Source organism: Sminthopsis crassicaudata, chromosome 5 (genome assembly GCF_048593235.1).
Source record: "Sminthopsis crassicaudata isolate SCR6 chromosome 5, ASM4859323v1, whole genome shotgun sequence".
Taxonomy (NCBI): domain Eukaryota; kingdom Metazoa; phylum Chordata; class Mammalia; order Dasyuromorphia; family Dasyuridae; genus Sminthopsis; species Sminthopsis crassicaudata.
In genome coordinates, this window is record NC_133621.1 from 284,433,236 (window position 1) to 284,447,344 (window position 14,109).

The 14,109-nt window shown below is 34.7% G+C and overlaps 2 long non-coding RNA genes across 10 annotated transcripts in view; one reads left to right on the forward strand and one right to left on the reverse strand.

Annotated features, from left to right (window-relative positions):
• LOC141544785 (uncharacterized) overlaps window positions 1-14,109 on the forward strand; it is a 178,793-nt gene that overhangs the window by 123,284 nt on the left and 41,400 nt on the right. The window lies entirely within an intron of this gene.
• LOC141544786 (uncharacterized) overlaps window positions 1-14,109 on the reverse strand; it is a 71,193-nt gene that overhangs the window by 37,520 nt on the left and 19,564 nt on the right. The window lies entirely within an intron of this gene.

A 14,109-nucleotide genomic window follows, 5' to 3' on the forward strand; every position in this document is an offset into this window, starting at 1 on the left:
TCTTTGATCTTAGCAGCGTATTGCATCTGTTTCATCTTTCATCTTAATGCATGATCTTTCCAACTCAAACTTTAGTCATCTTAAAAAAAAAAAAAAAAACTTGAATTTTAGTTTTCTTCTCTTTTTAAGGCTTAACAACACCCCCACTTTAGTTATTTTTTTGAGGCAGAGAGAGGACCAATAATATTTACTCAATTTGGTTCATGCATTTTTCAAACTATGGTCCAGCCTCTTCAGAAAGACCAAGTGAACCGCCACTTTTGGCGATTTTCATTGAGTAGAATTCCTTACTGAACCACAGTACAGTGATTTAGGAAAAAGGTCACTCCAATAAAGTTTTTCTAAAAATTTAAATTTGTATTAGAGCTAGTCTATGAAGAATCCTTATCTTTCATCCCTAGTTAAAATCTTGCAAAAGATAGACTCTTCCTCCATTATTCACACCTATCTGGCCAATATTTACAACTCAATGGGTAAGTGAAGTTACAATTTATTGCCCCACAGGGTTCCCAGTAAACAGAGTGATTTCTTTTCTACATCTCATTCTGCACTAAAACATATTTGGAAATGCCATTTTTATTCAGATTTTAGCAAGGAAGAAGGATTACTGGTTATTCAAATAAGCAACCCCAGATATTTAAAGAGACTTATTATTAAGAGAGCTTGTTTTCTGTTTCCCAAGAATCAGTATTCAGTTTTAAGTGTGCCATAATCTTTTTTGATACAATAATATCCAGAATGTCAGACTTTTCAGTAGAACACAGCATCATTTTAAGATTTATAAAGAAACTTTTCAATTATTTTCTCATTTAATTCTCTTAACAATTGTGCAAAGTAAATGTTATTATCCCCATTTTCACAGTGAGAAAACTGAGGCAGAGAGAGATCCTGAGAGAGTTATCAAAAGGTCTCTCATAACTTAGCAACATACTTAATAATAATAATAACAGTAATAATAATAGCTAACATTTATCTAGCATTTACTTAATGTGCCAGGTACTATGCTAAGCACTTTAAAATTGTTATCTCATTTGAACCTTACTACAATTCTGGGATATAGATGCTATCATTATTCATATTTTTCAGATGAAGAAATTGAGTCAGCATTTAAGTGACTTGCTAGTGAGTATCTAAGGTCAGATTTATGTTTCCTAAGGGGCAGAAATCCTGAAAATGTTAGCAAAAGATCTTTCCAGAACTTAGCACCAAGTCTATCACATAGTAGGCACCTTTAATAAATGCTATTTAACTTGACATGTTGACTTCCCTTCTCTAAAAGGAGGGCAATTGAGATTTAACTGTATTCTCTTAAAGATATTTCATGAATCAGATTATATATGCAAAATCTTCTAATAAAATTTACTGAATTGTCTGAAATCTTATTTATTTTGAATCAGAAGGTCATATATTTAAAGCTATTGGGAGGTTAGACACCATCCATCTTATTTTACAGATAAGAAAACTGAGACTGAGAAAGTTGTGGTGTGCTCAAGGTCACATAGATTTAAGGATCAGAAGTAGGTTTTGATCGTCTGACTTTAAAATCCATTGTTTTTAATACTTTATCACAATAAAGAAGGTTCTACATGAATTTAGATGGAGACTTTACATTCTAGCTATTCTTTGTAATATACTTGAATACATGACGGATCTAGGATGTTTCCTCTCTAAGCTCAGGTCAGAGATTAACAATTATCTTCAACCTTTCCATGTGTTCCATGTTGTAGGGACTGTCCTAACAAATTACCTATACATGTATGTTATATAGGTTATATAGATACATATATGATACACACACCAGGCTTCCCCCAGGTACCAAAAAGGCAAGAACTTTTTTTTTCTTATTTCCTGGAACAGGAAACTAATAAATGCTTGTTAATTGGCTAACTGATTGACTTAGAATGTTCTCTTCAAATGCACTACCATATAACATTGATATTCCCTGAATAATTCTAGTATTCAGTGTCAACAGTTGAAAACAAAACAATGGGAGTGATTAAAGAATATCACAGTCTGTGGCAGTCTATTAATCTTGGTCAATGTTAAAAAAAAAAAAAAAAAGATTTTCATCTTAACAGAAAGGAAATGTTTGTTATAGATGTAGCCATTATTTCAAAATCACTAATGTGTTAGAGCAAAAGTCAAAATAATCAAAAATTAGAAGAAAGAATAAAGATGAAAATGCATTGTTTGATTACAACAACTCCAATTCGACTGATTTCAACAAATTCTCAGATCCAAAAACTAGGAAAGAGACAAAGATTAATGTCATTGACTCTGATATCATTTCTAAGAGAAATTTAATTTGTAAAAAACAGCTGTTAAAGTGAGGAGGCTGAATGAGCACAGAAATCACCTTAGCCAGCAAACAGTTAATCTTTTTGCTAAGTAATGACAAATATTAGCCAAGGACAATGTTAGTTTAGATGATGAGCACATTCTCTAAACATTGCTGAAGCCAGTAAGGAGGACAGTTAGGAATAGAACTTCCATTTAAAAGGTTCAAAGACAATTGAATTGCAAAAATAAGTGTGTCAAGAAATTGGCATGAAGTTCAGCTAAACCAAACCATTCTGAAAGTTTCGGGGAAATTAGGAGGCTTTGAAATTATCTAGATCTAGAAAATGGTGTTTTCCATTAGTAATCTATTTTCATTACTAATGCCAACAAAATATTAGATGCATTAGCTAATAAAATAATTAAGAAAAGAGGAAGTATGATATAGTGGTTAGGGCACTGAACCAAGAGTCAGGAAGACCAGAAGTCAAATGCTACTTCAGATTCAAAGTCACTTAAACGTGCTTTGTCTCAGCTTCCTCACCCATAAAATGAGGAGGTAGGGATCAATGTCTCTTCTAGCTCCAAAGGAGCTGTTCTTGACTAAATGTGTTCTAAACTGTGTTTTCATGGATATGGATATTACTTCAATGATGGAGATCTTATCTTACCCCTGTCTGCTAAACCTTTGTGACGTTTGGTCATATATTTCCAGATGTTCAATAGATAAGTGTGTCCAAAATTCTGGAGACTTCCTGTGTTTTCTTTTGACTTTGAGAAGATACCATCAGAATTAGGTTGTTCATCAGTTATATCTAATTTTTGCCATATGACTAGTTCATTTTTCTTTTCATATATATCTATGAAATTCTCTTTCACACGATTTCTCTACATAATCCTTTGTCAGCAATGCTCTGCCACCTGTTCCTCCTCACATTCACCTTTTCATTTCTCTCTGGAGACTTCAGAGGTTATCATATTCTATAACTCACTGTCATTTACCAGAAATAATAAAGAATCATTGCAACTAACACAGAGGCTTTTGTTTCTAATAGAAGCTTAAGGACATTAAAACAACTTGGCAATTTCACTGATTCAATTTAAATCCTTCCCCTAGCATTAAATTCTGGACTCTGCTGAATTTCTTTGTGTCATATAAGCACAAAGTGATCTATAGCATGTATGTGCATTCACACACACAAACACACACAAATGGATAACATATATAGGTTGTCCATTCAACTGTACATCCTAGTTTGGACAAGAGACATTCTTGTCCAAATGTATAACCTGTATTACAATAGCCAACCTAGATAGTTTTCTTTTCTCTATTTAGAATGTCATCTTCACGAGTCAGGGATCGCACTCTTGCTGCTGTGTATTAATTTTTAAAGAGCATTTGGCTTAGTAGAATAAACTGGGGAAAGAGCATTAAAGAAATCACTGAGAACATGGATGCCTGAAAAAAGGTGGTGAACTTGTCATTTATTGAGAATGAGATAATTGTACAACCAGAGAATCACATTGGTTTTCCTGAGGTGGTAAAAGAATGAAAGGGAGATCACCAAGGACAAAAAAGCTTATCTCTTAGGATGTATGGAAAGGCATGGTTAAGAATCCCCCAAGATCAACATCACTCAAACATTTCCTCCTAGATGTGTGTGTATGTGTGTATGTGTGTGTGTGTGTGTGTGTACACCTTATATTGACTGTATTATATTATGCAGGATATCAATATCAATTGATAATCTTCCTCAGGAGTGTCCAATTCACAATCTTGGCCTCCACTTCAAATTCTGCCTTCACATTAGGGGATTTAAAAATTTATATTGGTGCTCCCTCAACTCCCCAATCTTTCAGTTCCTTAGTCTACTGAATCACATGCCTTACTTCTCCACTCTGCCTCAGCAACATACACGGATGATTGAGTCTTGATCATGTTTTTACCTAAGTGTACAACTGCCTCTTTCAAGAACTTTGAAATTTCTTCATCTGATCATAGTCTTTTTTCATTTCACCTTTCCTATGGTCTTATGGCCCTTATCCATGATCTTTGTCTTCAACATGACTTACTATTTTTCTTAACCAGACCATCAAGCCTATAGTAGCCATACTTTTTCATATTTTGAACCCTTGGTCAACCATTTTAACTCTATGCTACCCTCTACACTTGGATTTCTTTCCCCCTTGTTCTATAACTTATTATGTCTTGTCACAGCTGGAGAATGTCAGAAAATTGTGCTGATAAGGAATATTGCAAATTTCTGTTATCTTATCTCAACTGGTCCCTCTCTGCAGTCTTGGAAATCTTCCCACTCCTTCCTAATCTGATGACTAACCTACTCTCCATAGCAGCTATTACATATCTTTTCATCCTTCCTAAGTCTCTCCAGAAACCTTTACTCCTATCTTTCAGCTGAGGACCTTGTTTTATACCTCACCAAAAAAAATTAATGTTATTCACTGAGCATTTGATAGGTTAGGAGTCTATTACATGAAGGCTAGATATTTTCTCTCTTCTTCCTCATTCCACGTTACCCAGACATCTTCTCCTACTCTCTCTTCTACTCCTGTCTTGAACAAAGACTTAGTCCTTCTTACAATGACCACCTCCTCAACATGCACCCCTTGATTCCACATGCCTTCAAATCTTCTCCAGCAAATTGTTTCTACTATCATCCTAACTGTCTAATCTTCAATTTACCTATGTTGGCTCCTTCCCTAGTAACAGCAGACATACCATAATTATTCCCATTCCTCAAAAATCCTCACTTGATCTGGCTATCCAACTAGCTTTGAGGTAATCTGGCTTTTGGCCACTAAATTGAAATTGCTCACTCACCTTATCAAGGTGGAAGGAACTTTAGACACCATGTAGTCCACCTCCTTTTAACAGAAGAAATTGAGGTCCCAGGAGATGGTGATATTCTCAAAGTCACATAAATGAATCTGTGAAAAGGAGAATATTTATTCATTTTCTAAATCCAAAGATGGTGTTCATTGCATTATACAGGGATCCTGCTACACATCAGGGTAGCATTCATTTCATAAAAGGATATGGGTTTAACTCTTATTCTCCCAGTAGAGAAAACTATTTCATAATTTATCCTTGAGAGGGTTAGGTAGATGCTGTAAAGATTAATTGATTTGGACCTGCTCCCTCTCACTTATAGCTTTTCTTGCTATTTTTCAGTTATTCAATTTGTCCAAGTCTTCTAAATCTCAAGGACCACACAGCATACCAGGCTCTTCTATCCTTTCCTATCTCCCAAAGTCTGTCCAAAATCGTCCATGATTTCTATGATATCTCTATCCATCTCTCTACCATGCCCTTTTCATTTTTTCCTTCAATCTTTCCCTACATCAGGGTATTTTCCAACAAGTCCCATCTTCTTATTTAGTGGCCAAAGCATTTTAGCTTCAGCTTCTGTATTTGATCTTCAGTGAATAGTTTAAATTATTTTTTTAAAATATTGACTGATTTGATCTCCTTGCTGTCCAAGGAACATTGCAAATGTCCACAACTCAAAGGCACTGATGGTGTGTTGTTCAGTTTTCCTCATCTCACAGTCATATATTGCTACTGGAAAGACCATAACTTGACTATGTATAATTTTATTAGCGAGGTGATTTTTCTGCTTTTTTAAGATGCTGTCCAGATATGCCATAGATTTCTTTCCAAGGAGCAATTGTCTTTTAATTTCATTGCTGCTATTAATATAATCCTTCTGGACTTTCTAAGATGAAAAGAATGGCTATCTGTATCTGAGGCCAAAAGGTTCTTCACTGGTTCCCAAGCCAATTTTCTAATTTTGCTTCTTTTTTTAATCTTAAAAAAAAAAAAAAAATACATCCTGTGATTTCATTGATTTAAGGTACTTCTAGTGAAGACACTCTTTCTATCAATTCATATAAACACTTTTTCCTATAGAGTTTAGAGAATTGCTTCAGTCAGCGAGAGGTTATGTGATTTGCCCAGAGCCAAACTGGCAGTATGTGTCAGAGACGATACTCGAACACAGGCCTTCCTGACCTTGAGCCTCAATTTCCCCTTCTGTTATATAAGAAGGCTAAATTAGATGGTCTCAGTTTCTTCTAGCTTGCTATGATCCAGCCTCTTTGCTTTATTTGTGTGTATTTGTGTGTGTGTGTGTATGAGAGAGTGTGTGTGTGTGTATGTGCATATATGTATGTATATATGTATTGTAGGTGCCTATATGAGTATATGTATGTATATATGTATACATAATATATAGAAATATATATTTCATTTTTGTACAAAAAACAATTACTCTACAAATACCAGTTAGAATCATCTTTGTTTGAAGTGGACATGTGATTTCATGGATATTATGATCTCCCAGTGAGCAAATTTTCTCTGCTCAGGCCAGTTAACACTGATTGTGCAAATAAATTCATATAGAGTTACTCAGGACAATGAAAGGTTACATGAGCTGTCCAGGGTCACAGAGTGACTTATTGCTTAATTACTTCTTTCATGTTTGAAATGCATTTTGTTTTTCATTAAATTATTCTCAAGACAATCAAATGATTGATTAACTTTAAAAAAAAAAATGTCATCATCCACAATTCCTTCCAATCCAATCCTTTTTAATTCTAATGATTGTGTGAAAGTAAACTTAACAAATGTTTCCAAAATTGAAAAGAGTGGAGGTGTCAACTATTATCAAAGATAGAACATTTCCTCTGGCTGGTTACGCTTTTCAAAGGATATATTCATTGATTCATTCATTCATTTGACTGGTGGTGTTGAAAATAATTGGAAATAGTCACTTGAGCCACACATTTGTCAAAGGGCAGTGAAAAGTATTTTGATTATGCCTTGTTTCACTTTGAGATAAATTGAATAACTATGAATCATAGATGCTTTTATGTTGTGATTAAAAAGCAAAAGAACATGAGTTGTTCTTTGGGTTTGGTATTCAAACTCAATTTCCTTGATTCCAAATTCAGTTCTTTTTCTAGTAGACCACACTGGCCTTCCTTTTACAGGGATCCTATTGTCAATGAGTTGTTTTCTGTTGAGCAAGTTTCAGTCCAACTCTTCTTGGCTCTGTTTGGGGTTTTATTGGCAGAAATACTGGAATAGTTTGCCATTTTCTTCTCCAGTTATATATGTATATATGAGGAAACTGAGGCAAACAAGATTAAGTGACTGGCCTACAATCACACAGCTAATAAATATCTGGATTTGAACTCAGGAAGCTTGACTCCAGGCCTAGCACTCTATGTTCTGTGCCACCTGATTTCCTCATATAGAGGCCAAATTATCATACATTTAGAGGGGAAAGGAACTTTGTTCTGTCTCTGGATTCAGATGATCTTGGTTCATTACTGCTCCCCTATATTCTCCCACCTTGATGAGGTCATTTAATTGTTCTTAGCCTCAGTTTCCCTACTTGTAAAAATAAGGAAGTTGCACTTGATATACTCAGAGATCTCTTCCAATGAGAGATCTGTGATCTATGATACACAGAGATTGTCTTTGGATAAGTCACTTTCTGAGGCTCACTCTTCTCATTTCTAAAATGAAGGGGGTGGTTTCTGAGATCACTAGCACCCTAGATCTATGAGTCCCTACAACAACAAAGGTTATAGATTTTTTGCCATTTTTCATCCAAGCCTATCATAGACTTTTCTCATTAAAGAGACAAAGTTATAGGTTCTTTTGCCTTTCTATACAATTAATTTGACAAAAAGACTTGAGTTTGAAAGAGACCTCCAAGTTCAGCCTCTTCAGTTAATAGATGTGAAACCGAAAACTCAGAAAGAAATTATTTCATTGCCTAAGATCTCATAGACCAAAAGTGGCAGACAGAGCTGAGATTTGAACCTGGTGTCTTTGGCTTCAATTTTCATATTCTCTGTACACTGGATTTCTAGAAAAGAAACCATTCCTTTACACTGAGCTCACATTTTTTGATAGCGTCATTAACTTCAGAATTGTCAAATGTGGTCATTGCACAGACAGACCAGCATAAGAGAGAAGGAAAAAGAAAATGGAAATCTTTCTTGAGAAATCCAATATAAGGCTTGGTATTTATTGTTTTCTGTCCTGATTTACCTCTGCAGTGGGTTATTTTTGCCTTCTGTACATTTTGCTGTAGCACAACCCTATCTTCTCTCTACCATCACCGCTTACTGTTCATTACAGTCATTCATTTCTTTACGATCTCTGCTCTGGAAAAGTAGAACATATAGCATATGGAAAGAACTAGTTGCTAGTTATCTCCTCCTAAAAACATAGATGCTATTTAAAATGAGTGAGGATGCCTGATATGCTTCCTTTTCCCCTTCTTTGTAATTTCTCGATTGTGTTTGCTTAGAATGGAAGAGGAAAGTATTTCCTAAGTGGAACTTTAAAAATTTATTTTTGTGAACAATTGAATCAAAATTTGTCATATAAATAAGAGAAAATAAGGTTCCCAAACTATATATTTTCAGGAAGAAATTAGACCTGAATGTTCATCCAAGAAATAATCTTTTTAAAAAATATTTTTAATGCTAAGTATCTTATGAAAAAGCAGGGTTTTGTGGCAGGGAGCCAGCCTTGGTGACAGGAAGAGCTGAGTTCATATTCCACCTTTGACACTTACTGGTTGTGCTGCCATGTGCAAATCATGCAATTTCTTATTGCCCCAGGCAACTCTCTAAGATGGTAAAATGTAGAATGGATACACACCTATATTGGTTCCTCACTTATTCTGATGAAATTGCAAGTCTAAAAAAAAAAAAAAGCATTTTATTAGTTTAATAGATTCATAGATTTGGATCTGGAAAAGTCTTCAGAAGACACAAAATCCAGCAGCCATAGTTTTTGTTGTTATTGTTGTTCAGTCATCACAGTCACATTCAACTCTTTGTGACTATTTGGCAAAAATACTAGAGTAGTTTGCCATTTCTTTCTCCTGTTCATTTTACAGATGAGCAAACTGAGGCAAGCAAAGTTAAGTGAGGTCACACAGGTAAAAAGAAATTTTAACTTAGGGCTTTCTCCTCCTAATCCTCTGTTCTTTCTACTGAATCCTGAAACTTCTAGTAAAATCAGCATCAGCTAATTAATTGCATGAGTTCCTCAGCTAGATAATTACTCTTTTCTAGAGTCAAAGACTCCTAGAACTAGAAGGGAATGTTAGAGATCAAACAGTCTGTCCTCCATTTTATGAAAAGATAAGCAGAGAATCAAAATGATTTAGCCAAGATTATAAACCTAATTAGGAACAGACCCCAGCTTAAACCCCAGCTGGCCATGGCTCCTTCTAAATAAATGATGTCCTGACTATACTACTTAGATACTTAGTCACTATCATTTGGGAACACAAGCTTAAAGTCAAACCCAATGATTAGTCAGGCATGAATAAGAACCAAAGAAAGCAAATAGAAAAGCAAATCCAATATAGGAATAGCCAGTCCCTTCCTAAATATGTCAGAGACTTTCCTATCTCTATCTTCTCCCAGTCCTTTTTCTAGTTTTTTTATACTTTACTCCCCAACATATGCTCCTTGATTCAGAAACACCAACCTCCTGGCTGTTTCACACATAAGAGTTCATTTCTCAGTTTCCTGCATTTTTTCTGGTTATTCCCATGCCTGCAATCCCTCCCTCCTCCTTTCTGGTTGATTTCTCTGGATTCCTTTAAATCCCCACCAAAATCCTATATTCTACTAGAAGCCTTCCTCAACCTCTCTTTTTTTTTTTTTTTTTTTTTTTTTTTTTTTTTTTTTTTACAGAGCCTTTGAAGCATTTATTAAAAATAATTGGCAACTAAATTGGTTGTTGTCCTTTGATTTCTTTTTTTTTTTTATTATTATATATATATATATATATTTTATAATATTATCCTTTGTATTCATTTTTACAATTTACCTCCCCTCCCTCTATTCCCTCCCCCCGACGACAGGCAATACCATACATTTTACATGTGTTACAATATAGTCTAGGTACAATACATGTGTGCGAATATCATTTTCTTGTTGCACAATAAACATTAGAATCCGAAGGTACATGCAACCTGGGCAGACAGATATTAGTGCTAACAATTTACATTCACTTCCCAGTATTCCTTCTCTGGGTGCAGCTACCTCTGTCCATCATTGATCAACTGGAAGTGAGTTGGATCTTCTTTATGTTGAAGATTTCCACTTCCATCAGAATACATCCTCATACAGTATGGTTGTTGAAGTGCCTCAACCTCTCTTAATGTGAGTGCCTGTATTATGTTAATTACTTGCTATTTATCCAATACATAGCTTTATTCATATCTGTTTGCATTTTGTTCCCCCCATTAGAGTGTAAACTTCTTGAGGGCAGGGATTATCTTGTGTCTGGCACATAAATGTCATATAAAAATGTTTATTGAATTGAAGAGTAGGTGCACTTAGGGATATAAAATTGAGTATTTACTTCAGGTGGAAATTGGTAAGAGTAAGTTTTTTAAGGAACCAGTTACCTCTCATCCATTGAAGAAGGCTTCATAAAGGAGATGATATATTACGAATAAATTAAATGATGAAAAAGTAAGAGCTTGTCTGAATGGAGAAGTAGAGAGAAAAAACAATTCAGATACTTTTTTGGAAACAAGCTCAAAGGCAGGTAGAAGACTAAGAAGGGGAAGACTTGGTGAAAGTGTTAAAATATCTTACATTCAAAGATAATAGGGACCTTAAAGTTCTTTTGTTTAATCCCTACAGATGCAAAGTAGTATGCCCAAGAGTCATAGAGTTAGCTTTTTACAATGCAGAGATTTTAACTTAGGTCTTGTGACTTCATAAGCCATTATCGTGAATGATGGGATCAAAACATGGATGTCTAAACAGATCTAGGAAACAAACACTTCCAATAACACATGTCCTAAAGCAACAGTTTGGCACATTTACAGACCCAAAGCTATTCTACCTAAGGATACAAGGGGTCCATAACTTTATTTTTCAAATGAGATGGTGGCTTACTTTGCAAACACTATAAGAATGCTTGGTAACTAGTTATTATTTGTATCTGTCTTGGATCCCTTTGGTAATATGCTAAAGTACAGGATGATACATAAAATAAAATTGATATTATTAAAAAAGGAAAATAAGTATACTAAAAAGCAGTTACAGAAGACATTTTAAACAATTCACAGGCCACATTTTAAGAATCCCTTCCCTAGTGGTATATTTTCATCAGCAAAATATCCCTCACACCCTACTTCTACATCCTAAATTTTCAAATATCATTTTCAGTGCTTGCATAACCACATTTGGGTAACCAAGGCATGAGAAATATCCAAAAAATTCAAGTGCTTTAAGGGACCTGTGATCTCACCAACATGGATATTCTCTCCAACAATATAGATCTCAACCCATCCATTATTGCCCATTCTGTGTGCATTTCCCTTAAGTTTACCTTAAGGGATCTATCCAATATCCTCCTTGTGTACTAAAACTGTAAGGAAAACCAAAGCAGCACCTAGACTGTCTGAAGGCTATACCACACCTATGCCATGTGACATTTATTTTTCTTACTAGTTGCTCATTTATTTGAAAACTCCATTCCATTCCATTCTGTACAAGTAATTTTTTTTTTTTTTTTGTTATTGTTGTTGAGGTAGCTTGCTCTCACCTTTTGTAAACCATGACTTTCTATACAGATTTAAGTTATTGCAGTGATCCGTTTTGTGGTTGCTGTGTGGAATGGGCATGGTTTTAGGCAACTACAATAAGATATCCAGCTTTCTTTGCCAGTTGGGATTAGCAGAGTATTAGTATTTAATCCAGTTTGGAGGAAAAAAATAACGGAGACACAGGTGTTAAAGAAAAGACTCATCTTTGCACTTGTGCCTGGCACATGGATGGGATTATAAGGCACACAACTACCTGCTTGCACCTGGGATTTCTTGACAGATTCAACTTGTTTCTCCATAGTACTATAAACAGTTCCATAGAAATCAAAACTATCCTTCAGCAAGAAAATGGTCATTTGTATTTGAAGTCACATTCCCATTCTTGTCTATTGAAGAACAAAAAATCCATTTACTCCAGGTTTGGGGAATTACTTTCATCTCCTATATCAAAACGTTCACTTGGGCTTTACCTCCCATTGCTAAACTTAATGTAATGAATTTGTGAGCTCTGTTATTGATATGAAAGACATAAGATACACACCAGGAATATGGCTTATCCTAAATAGCTAGTGGTAAGAATGTCAGAGGCTTCATTTTTCAGTTGACATGGTTTTTTGAGTTTGGATTGATTTATGAATAGCCAAGCAATGAATACTGTTCAAACGGAGAATTTGAAATCTTAAGAGAATTTTTTCATTTAGAATACTTTGGGGCTCTTAATGAATGCCCTCTCAGTTTGAGGAATTTTCTTCATAGAAATGCTGAGTGACACCCTATAACCAGAGTAATTGTGTCAAGATTTTTGATTCTAAAAGGAGTTTATTTAGATTTAATTTCATTTTAATGTGTGATCCAATGAGCTTGACTAGGAATGCCCTACATGTGGAAATCAGGTCTAGTATTATAAACTACTTTATAGATGATTCTTATATAAATCATGTAAATAAAGCAATTTATACTCTTTCCTGGTCTGGAGCAACATCTTCCAACCTGCTTCTCCCAATAGTCTCTTGATTCTTGCCTTTTTTTCTTTTCCTTAAGTGAAAATCAAATCCCTTTGTTGATGTTCATAAGAAATGGAGATAAGCTGTTTATTTGATCCATAAGTTCTCACTGGGTATTGTTTGGGAGAAAATCAGTCCTGAACATGGCTCCCTCTTCACCAACTTCGGGGTCATCAGAATATTGGATGAATTCTGACGAAAACAGTCATTTTTTTTTTTCCTTGTAGAGAAACTTTTAATTAGTAGAAAGAAATTGATCTACTCTGTGAGAAAGGTGTAGAGTTTCCAAGATTCTCTGATAATGTACCCCCAAGTACATTGTACTTCTTTTGGGAGGGTCAGGGAAGAATATCTCTAAATCCATGTTTTAGGAGTCCAAAAAGCTTACAGCTTGCCCAAGATCATACAGTTAGAGGCAGAATTAGAACACATATTCCAAACTTTAAGGTCAATCTTCAGTCCACTATACCATATTGTCTCTCCATTTCTAACTAGTTCACGTAGGTATTTGTCCATTTAACACAATACTTTTAAAAAGGATGAGAGTAGAAATTATTACACAGACTTTAGGATACTGTGTTAAAGTAATAGCTGATGACTATGATGAGGTGAAAATAAATTATAAATCTAGATTATATGCATATATAATCATCATTTACTTTTATTAAGGTGGATCATTGTCATTTTCATAGCTATAGATGATCATTTTTATTCCTTTGGGGTCCAAAATGGATTTAATGCTTATATAATTTCACAAAATGGGTCTTTCAAAGGAAACCATAAGGCATGATTTAGTTTTTAACTGATTACTATTAGGCAGTCTCAGAAAGTGCTACCAATTAATTTGCTAATGAATAAAATTCTCCCTGTCACATTTTACATCCTTTCCCTATACTTAGAGCTCTACATTTTAATTCTTTTTATTCCCTTGTCATTTGAGCCTTCATCTATGCAGTGTTCAAATAACTGGTCTCTTCTGCAGAGACAAATAAATAAAGTCAATTATTATTTTTTGAAATCAACCAAACTACTTGTGGATGGCATTCTAGAGACAAAGTAACTCTTTACTAGTCTGATTTTTTTCCGACAACATTGTTTAAACTGTGTAGAGAAGTTAAGTGCCATAAAGGCCAAAAATGTTTTCTTTCGTGCGTTATTGTTTTCTTTTATTTGGGGAGGGGAAGGACAGCAACTGGACCTAGAAC